Below are 16,676 nucleotides of genomic sequence, written 5' to 3'. Positions count from 1 at the left end.
ACCGCTTGAGACGAGGGGGCGCTTCCACGGCAGTGTGCTGCAAGGTAAGAGCATCTCCAACAACCTTTGAATATTTGCACTCACTTGCTGTTTTACAAATCTTAGACAAAAAATCTTCTCCAACAACCTTTGTATAAGTGGTATCCCACCAATTTTTTGCATCCACACTTTGCATATTTGCCAGCCCAAAAGGCCACTTTGTAAATTTTTAGCAAGCCTCATAAAGCCTCACTTTGTCTCAATGACAGGTGGATCCGTGTACTAGTGTGTGTTGCGTATGCGTTGTGTGTGTGCGTGTGCGCGCGATTGTACGTGTATGTGTTTTTTGTGTACGTATACGCGTGTGTGCTGCATGTGTACGTGTGTGTATGTGTGTGTGCTCCATCTGTGTAAGTATATGCGTGTGTGCATGTGTACGTGGACACGAGTTGTGCTAGTATACATATACATGTACGTATGCTATTGTGCAATGTGTCTATGACAAACTGTCCCCATATGTTATTATGTGTTTTGTGCAAATATAGCAATTCAATATACAAAGAGTATCAAAGCAAAAAAATATTGGCTTTGTAAATCTTATCTTTTTTCTTGCTATAACATTTTTTAGCAATCTAATATGCGAATTATATTGAAGATGCTCTAACAGAAAAGCAATCGCCAACAAGATCTAAATGTACCACAGCCTCGAATGCCTCGTGGCAGTGCCCCAACGGCCATTACGTGGGCTGGACGATTTTGGTGGAAGGGAGAGAGGCAACGACAAAATTTGAAGAGGAAGGGGAAGGGATGGGGAAAACGACAAAATAATTTTCTCTATGATAAGGTGTTGGGGCACTTGGTTGTTAGCTGAAGTGGCGAACCTGTGTGGGAATGCTTGAATCAAGTGTGATCCAACAGCCACGATCGTGACTGAAGGCTCCTTGGAATTATATATTTTGCTTCCTTTATTCATGTGGGTTTTATATAATGCATTAGTGTTGTTTAATGGTTTCATCATATTTTCATGAGTTACAACTGGAGTTTCATAGTGGTTCGAGTTTCACTCGAATGACCATGAGAATCATGAACAAGGCCTATATAATTCCAAGAAATCTTTATGTGATATTTGTATTAGAAATCTTTAACTTGTTTGAAATATCTATGAACACCATGTGAAATCTATTCCAGTGCTAACCCACTTTGGGAGACGCTAAAACATTTACAAAATCCATGTCGACTATACCTTTCGTTTCAAAAAACATAATGAAACCAACAAAAATGTCTTTCAAAGATTTGTTGGACTTGTTTGAAACCCATGTATTTCTAATCAGAGAAAGCACTGTAAAAACATCATATTATCTTTTGCAAACCATGCTCGGCCATATGGGTAACTCGCTAATTCTTGCAAAACTCCTATAAAACCACACTTATTTAACGGAAATAGGGTTATTATTACCAAAAAGTACACGCCTTATCTTTTTTGTTGCGAGAAAGTACATGCCTTATCCATCCGGATAACCGATTTTCCGATTGTCTAGGTGTGGATGCTCAGTACACGAGTACGCCTAGAATGTCTAGTGCCATTCTATATGCGCCCTATTTTTCCTCTAGAAAAACAAAATAGTTTTTGTTTTCTGTATACGTGCCATGGAAATCCTCGCCTCCCAGCAGTGACTGGTTTGTTTCATCTGACGCATATCAACTTCACGTTAGCTAATTTCTTGGCGTACGGTTCGGGGTATATATGCTGCGTATCTTGACCAATACGTACGTGGAATAATATGTCCGGTATGGGGTGCTAACTGGTTGGAACGGTGGCTTGTATCGTAGTGACTTTCCATGCATGTCCAAATTCGTTCAGTTGTAATACACCATAGTTTTGAGTGGTTGAGACGGTACGTCTACGTGGATGTCCCCTATTCCCGTGGGACTTGGGAACACTACAGTGAGGCTGCTCCTAATGTTTCACTTTGGATAGGTGCTAAGCATGCTAACAAGGCAAAAAATTATATGTGGCAATCTTATTAAAAAGAGAGAGAACAATGTTCTCAGTAGAAAACGGTGCTAGTCACGAAAACCTATGTAAAACATTAAAAATGAAGGGAACTAGCCTATGCATGCAAGACTTTAGTTGCTAAACAATTGAATGAGGCAACCTTAGCAACAACAAACTAAGCACCAATGCATTAAAGATTATGATTGCTTAACATATTTAATGCTCTTAGCACCTCACTTAGCATCTTTGCATTGGAGTAAGCCTGAGAGATCGACAGCGCCAGGTCCAAGATGGTTCGTACGTTCATGGGTGTAGAGTACAGACTACACTGTATTCTGTATACGACGAGCACATCCTGTTCAGACTTCCATATTGCATTGCACCCTTATACAAATTATTCAGACATGTGCAAGTAGTTTATGGAAATTCACACCGCTTTATAAGTAATCATAAGGCGCAATGAAATCCGACCCTTGCATGTGGAGAGACAATGACGGTGACGTGCCTTAGGTTTGTTATAGTGTTTGTAGTCGTCGCTAGGTGTATAACGAACATTAATGTAATTTCTATTAGTTTTGTTGTTTCATTGTACTGTCATAACGTTTGCTGAATAGATAAAATGTTCTTCTGAAAAAAGATAACTGGGTCGAACGATACAAGATATTATGCTAACCTTCATACGAAGCTAATCAAATAAACCTAGACTACACAAGATGAACAACGTCGACAAGGCACCGGAAATGCTTTATTGGAAGCCACCAGGTTGGCGCCTAGAAAAAGCACATCAGTGGTCAGAACACAACTATAAGCTACCAACGCAACCTACGGCAAACAAATTTGCAATTCCTCAATAAGAACATTGGATTATGCAAAAGTCTCCACCAAATTGTTGCTGGACAGGGTCACCTACCCTCTCGCCCTCGGATCGTGGAGCATTGATCCTACTGGCAAGTTGAAAGGACCGAGTGAACTGGCGACACAATCATGTGCATCGGTGAGGAGTCAAAACAAGATCGCTAAGCACCGGCTCTGAGAAAGCGCCAAGCCACACCTAAAGCAACAACTCAGAGTAGAGATATGCACTCACTAATGATACAATGTGCCGCCACCGCCAAATCTGTTAGGATGGACATGAGTTTTCACCCGAAAAACTAAGGAGTGGAAGGAGGAGAGCCATGATGGTGCCACCAACAGGGACGCAAAATCGTATGCATTCCCGCCACCAGCCAAAGTGCAAAGCATTCTCTCAACGCCTCCCTCACCCATAATCGAAGAACCCTAGCGTCGAGCCCACCACAAGGGGCGACTTGTGATGACAAAACTGGATTAGGGCGGCTTGGCTGCCACCACTAGCAGCCGCTTTGTCAGGACCAGCCGCTGCTGCTCCCCTTGCTTCCCACACTGCCATGGAGAGCCTACAACACAACCGCCACGACCCTCAACCAACCATGCAATCACTACTAGAATTTCAACCTATGCCGAGTGTCAGAAAAACCCGGCAAAGTCTTTGCCGAGAATTATTCTGGGCAAAGAGTACTCGGCGAACACCTCTTAGGCTGGTCGTAACGAGAGTATCATAAGTAGTATCATGCATGTCAATTAGGCATATTTAATGACGTGGCATTAAATTAAATGAAAAAAGAGAAGGTTGAGTATTATATCATGATACTGTATCATATTAAATGTTGTGCTACTATGTGTCATGCATGACAATAAATGAACTGTTCTATGATACTAGCACATGATACTCCCCATTACAACCAGCCTTAGGCATTACGGATGTAGTATCATATGCATGATACTACTCCCTCCGTCACGGTTTAAAAGGCACAGTTAGACTTGGGTGCGTTTTCAAAATAGACAAAGATTAAGACACGTTGCACTTACTTCTAGCAGCTAATTAGTACTCCGTTGTACTACTTCTATATGCATGCATAGTGTGAATGCTACTCCCTCCGATCCTAAATATAAGTCTTTTTAGAGATTGAACTAGTGGACTACATACGGATGTATATAGACATACTTTAGTATATAGATTCATTCATTTTGCTCCGTATGTAGACCACTAGTGAAATCTCTTAAAAGACTTATATTTAAAAACGGAGGGAGTACTTTTTAACTCATTTCATGACGAAGAGAGTAGTATATGATACTCCCCATTACAACCAGCCTTAGTCAAACGTAATTTTGCCGAGAGCCAACCGTTGGTCACACAGAAAACTATTCATGGAGATTAAAACAGTGCTTCTCGGCAAACTAAAATGCACAGCCGTTGCTTCTGTCAGGTCTTGCCGAGAGCTAATTATAAACTCGGCAAAAAATGTATAGATTGACGAGAGCATCCACTCGGCTTACCTTGAACAAGCAGCTCCAGCAACTCCCCTTTACCGAGTACCTTTATCACCTACTCGGGAAAATCACAACCGAGCTGCCAACACGTGCCACGTGTCCATCCTGCCGAGCATCATTCTAGGGAGAGGTTATTTTGCGGAGTTGTGCTCTCGGCAAAGATACATTGCCGGCATGGTTTACGCTTCTTTTTCACGTAACCCTACAGCAAAAACATACTTCCTCCGTTTCTAAATATAAGTCTTTCTAGAAATTCAACTAATGAATTACATACAGATGTATATAGACATACTTTAAAGTATAGATTCATTCATTTTGCTTCGTATGTAGACATATAGTGAAATATCTTAAAAGACTTGTATTTAGGTACGGAGGGAGTATATAACAGTAATATCAACTTAGAGAACTTTGTATACTATATAAGGATCACATACATAACAACAACCTCACGAAAGCATTATATATGGTCGACGCAAACTTCATATGAAGTCAGAAAGTAGTTATTGAGCACAGGTATGTTCTCATTAAACAACAAAGTGGCCAATGCATGTAAAGGCAATACCACAATCAGGATGAACCATCCCCGATAAGCTTCCCCACATCATTTCTTAATTCATGATTTATATTTCCATCGAGCGCATGATGATTGTAATGATTCTCTGCCTCCTCTCTACTATTGAATGAATCAAAGGAGTTGCATTTCTAATGAAGCACTTGTTCGTTGCATGTGGACGCTGAATCGTAGACTCCTACATACCTATCTCTATACACCGCATACCACTTCATCTACAAAGAAAGAGAAAAAGATTTCAAGAAGGAATGAAGTTAAATATAACACATAATACATAAGCCACGTAAGCACTCATCACTCATATACCCAAAGGCATCAGAAGTGCTAATCCACATCAGAAGCTACATAACTATATCACTAAATCAAGGTTAAACTATCTAGGTGCACTTGATACTTCGAGATGTAGACTGTGAAGCCAGTGATCGTGCAGTCGAAGCAGGTGGGGATATAACCTACAGTGAGGAGCTTGTGTCGACGGGAATGATGGCATGTGTACTCAATGGCAACGGGTCGCCTCTCTCCTTTCGTGGAGGGCCCTCGCCCTCCTTAGTTTGTGGATTCTTCTTGGTCAGATTCCCAAAATACTTTAGTTGGATGAGCTGGCGGTTAGCCTGAATGAGCACCATCAATGGGTCCTCACTGGCACGCTCCTCCTTGAACGCGAAATCTACTCTAACGTAAGTTGCGTCATCTGAGGAATCCATAAATGTGAAACCGATCGATGATAACCAGATTTATGTTTTTCGGGCGATATTTCGGAAACCGGTCAAAAACCAGAACTTCCTTGTGGGGGGTGCCAAAAAACATTGATACAGACCAATTTTTTTGAATTCAAACGTTCCCAGCAAAGTTAAATAGCGTCAACTATGGCATAAGCTCTCAGGTATCGAACTCGCGACATCGTAGTTCAAGCGCTACGTGCTGACCAATAGGCCAAGGCTCTTCTTAGGTTGTTCTTGGGTTAAATGTCTTATATTTTGACGTTAAAAATTTCTAAATTCAAAATTTGTTTGAATTTTTTGGACGAAAAATACCAAAATTTCAGATATTTTTTGGAAACCAGTCTTTCGGTCCAACCCGGAAAAATGGGGATAAAAAAACCCTTGATGCTAACAGATTTCAGCACATAATAAAAAATGAGAATAAAACATCAAAGAATACTTCGAATCATTCATCACAAACCTACACAGCTAATCTACCATGATCTGTGTGCTAACTTCCAATCCGTCGAGGCTCTCTCACTAACTCTTACAACTCTCATCTCTCGAGTGGTTTTATATATGATGGACACTCTCTCACTAATATTTTGACTGTTGGTGACTGTCGACCTGGTGAGCCTGTCGTGTGTTACGAAGGTATCACATGACGAACTCTCCAGATCGGAAGTCAACGTCAAAAGTCGATTCTTTTCTTCAGTAACATCTCTTGCAACTCTCATCTCTTAGGTGGTTGTATATATATGGTGAACACTCTCTCACTGGTTTTTCTTCAGTAACATCTCTTGCAACTCTCATCTCTTAGGTGGTTGTATATATATGGTGGACACTCTCTCACTGGTATTTCGATTGTTGATGATAGTCGAACTGGTACATTTGCCCCCCCTCCATCTCTCCTGTGGCGGGGCATGCCCCTCCCTCATCTGGGAAAGGCCTATGCATGTCCCGAAGACTTGATATAGGATTGTCACATCAAAAATAGTGCCTTCAAACATCAGCAGACAGGAATACATCAAAGGTTGTTGAAACTCATCCATCTAAATCACTCCCAATTAACATGGTTCTAACAGAACTAAGAAACCACCAAGATTCCTGCTTAATGGCCCTCCTCTAGACTCTGGAGGTAAGCCACATATCTTTCGCTCGAGAGTTGAAGATCACCATAGCATAGCAGCAGCATGCAAGGCTAACATTTCTCACAGAAAATCGTATAAAAAAAGTTCAGTCAAAGCAACCTTAGCAACGCACAATACGTTGTCCAAACTTCAACCATCCAAATTACTCTCCGATTAATAAAAAGTTCTGGCAGAAGTAACAAAACACTAATATAGCGTCCAACGATATAGATAAGAAGTTAATTTTCTTGTTGTATGTACGAGCCCCTCGTTTGGATATAAGCCACTAGTTCAAGATCATCGTAGGAACATCATGCAAGCCATGCTTCATTCTTAACATTTCTAGCGGCGGATGATGTAGACCATCATCCTCAGCTGCTCCTCGTTCTCCATGAGCTTGAAGAGACAGATGTCCTCCTCCCGCAGGTGGTTGTCGTGGGCAAAAGACGACCATCCTTTGAAAACATCCATCCCATTGGTCGTGTCTAGCGTGCGATGCCTATATCGCAGCTTGGTAGTCCATGATCTGCCCTTCCCAGCCCGCTGGAGCCCCAAACTGATTGAACTATTCTCTCCACGATGATGGCCAGCAGCAAACTTCTGAAGTAGATATATGGCTGCATACTGCCAGCCAAACTGCTGTTTATATACATAACACACGGCAAATGTTAGAATGACACAGGTGCAGAGATACTTGGAAAATTTGTTGCTATATATCTTAACAAGACATACAGCTGCAATTGACGAACTGACAGAAAGCAACAGAAAATGTTTTCCCTCAACTTACTAGCATGGGACACAGACACAGACACACACTGCTCTTGCTCATGAAAGCAACATAAAAGGGTGGTTTGAACTTAATCTCCTCAACTTTCTCCAGACATTTCAACTCCTGTGCTGGTGTTAGACAAACTCTGTCAGCCAGCATGAAGAGACAATCGGAAGCTCCGTCGGAATCCTCAGGGACTTCATATTGTTCATGTAGTGAAAAGTACTCTTCACCTAAACAAGTTTTCACATAGATCAGACAGATATAATGGGAACTGAAGTGCACATGCATTCTAGGAGTGGCAACAATTTAGTACCATCGGTAGGTCGTTCCTCCTTCACACCGCCCATCTTGGCACTGCTACTTCCGTGATTCGAGACAATCTTAGTTCTTCCACCAGGGTAATGCGCAATGCTTGCTTTGTGAAGGAGATGGACTGTTACTACGAATCTTCCATGCTCAACATTTGTCATTGGTTGAAAGAGGTATATATCACCCTTTTTAACATGATTGTCGCAGGAAAAGTTGGGCAAATTGAGGTTGCGCCGACCTGCATCACGCATGCCAGATGGCGTGATGTGGAATGTGCATTTCCAATGCTTTTTCTTCCCAGGCAGCTGGAGTATGACAGTTGTATCTTCACATGGAAAGTGCTCGCGTGCGTAATCCTTCTGTATTACCTAATTGAAAACCGGAACAGAATGTGATTGTGATCAAGGTTTTTTTTTTCTCGATTCCGAATTTTTTGATAGGGACCGGGAAAACCAGTTTCCGGAAAATCTCAGAAGTTTCGGACTTTTTTCATCTAAAATTTTCAAATGAATTTTGAATTCGAAAACTATGTACATCAATATAAAATGTTTTCAACTAATTTTATCACAGCAATGATATTGTTCAAGTGGCTAGCCCGTCTTCTCTACGGAACGAATCTTGGTGTTCGAATCAAGCACCCCGCTCTTGGGCTACATTATTATTTTTTCTAAAATTTGAAAAACTTTAAAATTCCATTGTAGTTGGCAAAAACTCAGATTCAATCATGCAGGGCCTATTTGATATATGTTAGCCTTATAAATTCAAAAAAATGAAAATTTTCAGGTGATATTTGAATTTTTCAAGGATAACGGAAGGGCCGGTTTTAGAACATCTCGACCGAGAAAAAAAAAACCTGATTGTGATACTGTTGACCTTGTTATATAAGGCCGTCACAAAGGCAGCGATAATGTTGATTTAGTAATGCATATGCATTTCGTTGCAAGCATACCATTGAGAATTTTGAGTTAGAACCAAAACGCTGACCGACTTATAAAGTATCATAACAATACAATGTGTACGGGTAAAGACAGTGAGCAATTTTCGTACAAAATGCAGATGGTAAAACTTACAGTAGCATGCCGTTTTGTGCTTGTTATCTTCATCTGTACAACTAGCACTTTGATTTTAGGTCGAATTTTCTCTATAAGCGCATCTATTTTCACCTTCCATGATTTTGTAGGATAGCACTGCGCTGATATGACATAGTTTCGAAACCGTCTGTAGATTAGCTGACTCGACAGAATAGTCTACAGATAGACTGTCTTCTGATGTTCAAATATTTCAACAGTAAGAAATCATGTGTTGGTGGGTAACAAAATAATCTTAATACATAACTTAACCTGACAATTCCTCAGACGAATAAGATCTTTCTTTCTGGCTTCCATCTAAATGGCAAGAATTACTCATCCTGGATTTGACCTGTTAAAAGTATCATATATTATACTAGGTGGTGTTATTCAAAGGAGTTTCCAGAACAAATTTGATACCCTGAAATCATTGAAGATCAGTATGATGCCCTCTTCCAAATTCAAAAGCAGAGCTCATGCGATGTACGAGAATCATGTATGTTATGTTAAAAGATGTAACATATATCCGTGTAACTATAAACGGTATATGATTGTGTTTAAGTTAGTTGTTGGAGATATAACTTGTATAACAATCCAACAACTAACCTTGTAGATCTTTGTAACCAACCTGGCCGGTGGCCTCTATATTAACACGCAAAGCGCCCCTGCAAGATGCAAGCGTTCTCTCATACTTTTAACATGGTATACAGAGCTTAACTCTTCCACCGCATCTAGGTCATGTCTTCCTCCTCCTCCGCCGCCGTCGCCATGGCCAACCCCTCCATCGCATCTCTCGGTCACACCATCACCGAGAAGCTCAATCGGGAAAACTTTCTCGTTTGAAGGGCGCAAGTGCTGCCTCATGTCCGGGTCGCCGGCATGATGGGCTACCTTGATGGATCTCTCAAGGAACCTTCCGCGGATCTCATCCTGGAGAAGGATGTTGCCGGGAAGAAGGAACTCATCACCGCGTCAAATCCCGAACACGCCGTTTGGGTAACTCAGGATCAGCAGGTGCTCACTTTCCTGCTTGCATCTCTCTCTCGTGACATACTGCTTCAGGTTAGCAACTGTGAGACTGCTACGGCAGCATGGAAGGAAATCCTGCAAAGCTTCTCCTCGCAGTCCCGCGCACGCATCATCCAGCTGCGGTCTCTGATCGGGAGTACCCGGAAGGGTGACTCCTCCGCAGCCACCTACTTCACCAAGATGAAGGGCCTGGCTGATGAACTTGCATCAGCCGGGAAACCCCTCGACGAGGACGACGTCGTCTCCCACATCCTGCAAGGGCTGATGCATGAGCCGGAGTACAACGGATTCGTCTCCACCATCTCCACGCGCACCATCACCGATCAGCCGATCGGCCTCGGGGAGCTATTCTCGCTTCTCCTCGCAGCCGAGGCGCGGATCACGGCACAGATCAACGCCTACTCCGCCAACCTGGCTTCTCGCGGTGGTGGTCGTGGGCGTGGAGGCAACTTCCGTGGTGGCTACAACAACAATCATCACGGGGGTCGCTTCTCCGACAACTCTGGCGGCAACAACAACAATTCACGCCAGGGTGGTGACCGCGGTGCTCGTGGTGGAGATCGCAAGTACAAGAACTGCCACATCTGCAAAGAGAGTGGTCATGGGGCGTGGCGCTGCAAGAAGTGCTATGACCGCAGCTACAACAACAACGTCCGCAACCCTGCTGGCAGTGGAGGTGGCCATGCACCTCGATCAGCCAACACTGCACAGTCCTATGGGGTGGATACCAACTGGTATCTAGACACTGGCGCGACCGATCACGTAACAGGAGAGCTGGAGAAGCTCGCAGTTCATGATCGCTACACCGACACATAATAGATCCACACTGCCAGCGGCCAAGGTATGAGAATTGCTCATGTTGGTCATTCAGTTTTGTCCACTCCTCAGGGCTCCCTAGACCTCAAAAATATTCTCCATGCTCCTCAAGCTGACAAAACTCTCCTCTCTCCCTCTCAACTTATGATTGACAATCATGCGTTTCTTGAAGTTTACCCTGAAATTGTTTTTGTTAAGGATCGGGGCACCCGGAGAACCATTCTTCAAAGCAAGAGTAAGAGGGGCTTGTTTCCCTTGTCTGGCCGTCAAGATGCTCCTCATCCACAAGTCCTTGCTGCGGTCAAGCCGTCTACATCACGATGGCATAAACGCCTAGGACACCCTGCGTTCCTAGTGGTCCAGAAAGTTCTTCGTGATTTTAGTCTTCCAGTTTCAAATAAAAAGGATCACTTGTTAGTTTGTGATTCTTGTCAAAAGGTCAAGAGCCATCTGCTTCCCTATTCTCGTTCAAATAGTGTGTCTAAGTTTCCTTTAGAACTTATTTTCTCAGATGTGTGGGGTCCTGGACCCGTCTTTGTAGGCAGACAAAAATACTATGTGAGCTTTATAGATGATTTCAGTAAATTCGGTTGGGTTTATTTGCTCAAAAACAAATCAGACGTGTTTGAGAAATTTCATCTCTTTCAACAACTTGTTGAGCGTCAATTTGATCGCAAAATTCTTGCCATGCAAACAGATTGGGGAGGAGAATATCACCACCTCAATAGGTTCTTTGAGAGCATTGGAATCATCCACCATGTCTCCTGTCCTCATGCTCATCAACAAAATGGATCCGCTGAACGGAAACATCGCCACATTGTAGAAGTTGGTCTCTCCCTTCTTGCCCAAGCTTTTATGCCTCTTAAATTTTGGGACGAAGCTTTCTCCACCGCCGTGTACCTTATCAATCGTGTTCCCAGTAAAGTGATGCACAACCAAACACCTCTTGAACGTCTCTACGGTATCAAACCCAACTACAACTTCCTCCGTATTTTTGGCTGTGCGGTCTGGCCAAATCTACGTCCTTTCAATAAACACAAGCTCGAATTTCGATCCAAACAATGCGTGTTCTTGGGTTACAGTACTATGCACAAAGGCTTCAAGTGATGTAGCAACCGGTAGGGTTTACATCTCTCGAGATGTGGTGTTTGATGAGCAAATCTTCCCTTTCTCCCAGCTCCACCCAAATGCTGGTGCCCAACTCTGCAAGGAGCTCATCCTATTTCCATCCCACCTCCTCCCTGCCTCACATGCCGCACTAGGAGAAGGGGACAATTCTGTTGATCACATGCCTAGTTCTTGTATCTCTATTACTGATGCAGTTTCGGCCACAGATGTGCAGGAAAATACTAACGAAATCAGTGCAGGGAGTCATGATTTTATGCTACAAAACAGTGCAGGACCAGCCGCAGAAGATCCGGTGCAAAATCCAGCACAATCAGCCTCGGGATCTGCGGCGCCAGGCGAATCTGCGGTGTCAGGCGGATTTTTCTCGGGAACTCCCGTCCCAGGTACTGCACCCCTGGTCGGGCCCTCGGGTGCTGCACCAGACGGGCGGCCGCTGCATGCTCGGTCGCCACCGAACCCGACAGGATCAGGCGGGCCAGCTGCTGGGTCCCCCGCACGTGGGCGTGGTGTGTCTCCGCCAGGTGGGCTAGCCGCTGGGTCCCCTGCACGTGAGCGTGGCGTGTCTACGCCTGTCGACGTCACCCCTGTTGCCTCGCCTGTGCATGGATTCGGTGGGTCGTCTGGCGCGGACTCTCATGCTGCTGGGTCCGGTACATCTCCTGTGCATGACGCAGATTCGCATGTTGATTCTCCCGCGCTACAGGAGTTGTCGCCACAGGAGTCGCTACAGGACCCTGGCTCGCCGGTTTCTGCCTCGTCCAACCGACTCCACCAACAGCTCGACCGACCCCTTCCTCCGCCACCTCGCCCTGCACACACTCGCTCTCAAGGAGGGGTGATCAAACCTAAGGTATACCATGACTGTTGTATTCGGTGGGGATCTTTTTGTGCCAGAGATGAACCAAAGAGTCTCAGCGATGCCCTTCACACACCTCTGTGGAAGCATGCCATGGATGAGGAGTACTCTGCCCTAATGCAGAATAAGACCCGGCGCCTTGTTCCTCCAGCTATGGGCAGAAATATCATTGACTGCAAGTGGGTGTACAAGGTTAAAAGAAAATCTGATGGGAGTATTGACAGGTATAAAGCACGTCTGGTGGCCAACGGTTTCAAACAGAGGTATGAGATTGATTATGAGGACACTTTTAGTCCTGTGGTAAAAGTTACAACCATTAGGTTGATTCTGTCTGTTGCAGTATCTCGCAATTGGTGCTTAAGACAGCTAGATGTGAAGAATGTGTTCTTGCATGGTGTTCTGGAAGAGGAAGTGTTTATGAGACAACCTCCTGGGTATGAAAATCCTGATTCTCCACGGTATGTGTGCAAACTTGAGAAAGCATTATATGGGCTAAAACAAGCACCTAGGGCTTGGTACTCCAGACTGTCTTCCAAACTACAATCACTAGGTTTTGTTCCCTCCAAAGGGGACACCTCGCTTTTCTTTTATCACAAGCATGGAGTCACTATTTTTATGCTCATTTATGTTGATGATATAGTGGTTACAAGCTCCTCATCTAAAGCAGTTGAGGCTCTTCTTAAGGATCTGGGAAAGGATTTTGCGCTCAAGGATCTTGGGGACTTACATTTTTTCCTTGGCATTGAGGTAAAACCTATCGGCACAGGCATTCTCTTGTCACAAGGGAAATATGTTCAAGAAATACTTCAGCAAATAGGAATGAAGGGTTGTAAACCTTCTACTACACCTTTGTCCACCTCTGAAAAATTGTCTGTTCATGATGGAGAAGTGTTAGGATCAGAAGATGCCACCAAATATAGAAGTATTGTAGGAGCACTTCAGTATCGGACATTAACCAGGCCTGATATTTCCTACTCAGTAAATAAGGTATGCCAGTTTCTTCATGGTCCTACCAATATTCATTGGACAGCAGTAAAAAGGATATTGCGGTATCTTCAAGGGACAAAGAGCCATGGGCTAAAAATCAGTAAAACGGACTCTATGCTTGTAAGTGCTTTCTCAGATGCAGATTGGGCAGGTTGCCCTGATGATAGGAGATCCACTGGAGGCTTTGCTGTTTTCCTTGGAAGTAATCTAGTATCATGGAGTGCTCGCAAGCAACCCACAGTTTCTAGATCAAGTACTGAAGCTGAGTATAAGGCCTTAGCTAATGCCACTGCTGAGATTATCTGGGTACAAAATGTGTTAACTGAACTTGGTGTTCGGCATCCAAGGGTAGCCTCATTATGGTGTGACAATCTTGGAGCAATGTATTTATCTGCTAATTCCATTTTTCATGCCAGGACGAAACATATTGAGATTGACTATCACTTTGTTCGTGAACGAGTGGAAGGCAAGCTTTTGAATATCTTAGATGTCTGGAAGTGACAGTTATGCAAGTGGCAATATTTTGCTCCCTGGATTATATGCAAACTTGATGTTTCAGGCATCTACATAAGCACTAATATACGATTCCTAATACATTCATTAGGTGTTTGTAAAAATTTTTACTAATAGTTCAGGCATTTAATATCTACGCCATGCATGTGAGCTTGATTTTGACCGCATATATAAACTTAAACACTTCATCGCTTATTTGGGCAGCACCATGAATTGGATAGTGCACAACTTGCTAGAGGTGGAGAGTTCAGAGAACTGGGTTACCTGCTCCCCGTCGTCTTCTTCTGCCACTGTCTGCCGTGGCGCTTCACCTTCGACCTCTGCTCCCTGCTGTGCTAGAGATTGAACCATGTACATGATGAGAAACCATGCAAATTTGCCATAGTAATATAGTATTTTCATGTGGCAAACTAGGCAAAGGATTCGAAACTAGCATATAATAAAGAATTCAACCGAAAGGAGGCAAGAAGATCCTTGTGTCAAACTAAAGTGGGGTAAATGGTCGAAGGGGGGAAACTCTGTCCATAGTTGAAAAGGAACTGTCATGAATATGGCATAGAAAGAGAGCAAATCAACACTACAGAATTGAAGAAGAGAAGACGCATGAATAAATTTCAAGCAAAGAGTGGAACATGGCAGAATAAGCTTACAAAGGTGTTGCCGCTGTCGCCGCTGCCCCCACTGCCTGATGAAATGCAAAAAAGTGGTTTTTAAGTTATACTTAGAAGCTACAATCACCGTATTGAGAGGAAGGCATAAAAGAGCAAGAATTAAAAGCCGCATACTGGCATCGTTGTCGTGCTGGTAGTGCCTGCGGCATATGGTCCCGTCAAACACCTTTACGGTGAGCACGGCATGGCTGTCGTAGCTTAAGACGAGGAAGTGCCCAAGTCGCAGGTTATGAGCACGGGCGAACTGCTCCCATCCATGCCCCAGCTACATGTGGCCGTCAGCGTCCAACACTACTTCCACGTCACACAAATGACGCCGGCACCCGGCCTCCCGCAGCTTCACTTCCCAGAGCTCACGGCCGTCGAACACCTTGGCGAACTTGTCTGGCAGCCTTTGCGATGAGGATTAAGCAGCGGTTGAAAGCGAAGTGTTGATCCAACCAACCAGACCACTGACCAAAGATCAAAGCATAGAAACAGAACTAAGATAAACGGAAAGTGAGAGACTGCAAACTGTACCAGTTTCTTGAAGAAATTTGGTAGAAGGATCAGGAAGAACTCGAAACCCAATAAGTCTTGAAAGGCCGTCTCCTCTTCCATCGTAGCAAAACCTCCGTGTAGCAGGAATCTAGAATGTCTTTCCAAAGCTTCTCTTACGAAGGGAGCTCCATCAATCTGAAAGGCAAACAGACAGGTCCAGGCTGTTGGGACGAAAATGAAACCACCTACCGACGGTGATCACCGGAGACAAGGAAGGAGAGAGGGAGAGGCAACACACAGATTTTGCCGGCGAACACCTTACCGCCCGAACGGCAACCCTTATATTTCGGTGAGCTCGAACTCCACCCTCGCAAGTTACAATGTCTAACACACGGGCTTTATACCCAGGCACATGATGGACACGGTCCCCACGCTCCTGCCTGCTCGCGCCCACGACCCAGCGTGCTCTGGCCGCGTCCTCCGCGTGCGCCCGCAACGCCCGCGACGCACCGAACGCCCCCGGTCGCTGCGCTCCCCCTGGACCCAGTCTGTAATGTCAAACCCTAAACCGCTCGAGCTTGCTCTCTCTCTCTCTCACTCTGGTTAGAGGTAGACAAAGGAAGTTTTTGTGCCGCGTACAAGTGCAGCTTTTCTGTTTCATTCCTCCACTTAAGCAACGAATACAAAGCTAACTGAAAACGAGAGAATCGGGGAAGGAGCAGGTCGTGTGCGTTGGCATCCCAACACCCCGCGCGCTTCGCCCGTGATGCGCCCATGACCATCTTGTTCGTGCCATCCCACGATCAGGTCAAGGCCGTAGCTAAAGGAAGATCTAGCCTAGTCTACGCCCGAGTCGTAGCTCAGGTTATTTGAAATCAAAAGCGAAAGATACGGTGGCGCCTTCCTCTCTGACGAAACTGACGGAGAGGGAGAACACCAGGTGGTAGTCTGACGAAACTGAAGAAAGAAGCTCCCAACATCTGCAACTGTTAGCTGACAATCTCCCCCTTAATCAGTTGCTGATGTTGATCATCCCCAGTTTCTCCCGTAGCTCTTGAAACTTCATGCGAGGCAGTGCCTTGGTCATGATATCGGCCAGCTGCTAGCTCGTGTGAATGTGATAGACGGCAATCCTCCCGTCCTGCACACATTCCCTGATGAAATGGAAACGTGTCTCGATGTGCTTCGTCCTGTCATGGAAGACAGGGTTCTTGCAGAGCTGGATTGCCGACTTGTTGTCGATGAGAAGTGGGGTTGCACCTCCTGGATCACCGAGCAGGTCTTCAAGCATTCTCCGCAACCAAACGCCTGTGCACGCTGCT

The 16,676-nt window shown here is 44.5% G+C and overlaps 1 pseudogene; it reads right to left on the bottom strand.

Moving 5' to 3' along the window:
* Positions 1 to 7,068: 7,068 nt before the first annotated feature.
* LOC123442160 lies at positions 7,069 to 15,474 on the bottom strand (annotated as a pseudogene).
* Positions 15,475 to 16,676: the final 1,202 nt, after the last annotated feature.

Source organism: Hordeum vulgare, chromosome 3H, assembly GCF_904849725.1.
Source record: "Hordeum vulgare subsp. vulgare chromosome 3H, MorexV3_pseudomolecules_assembly, whole genome shotgun sequence".
NCBI classification, from domain to species: Eukaryota; Viridiplantae; Streptophyta; class Magnoliopsida; order Poales; family Poaceae; genus Hordeum; species Hordeum vulgare.
This window is presented reverse-complemented; position numbering and strand designations above follow the sequence as displayed.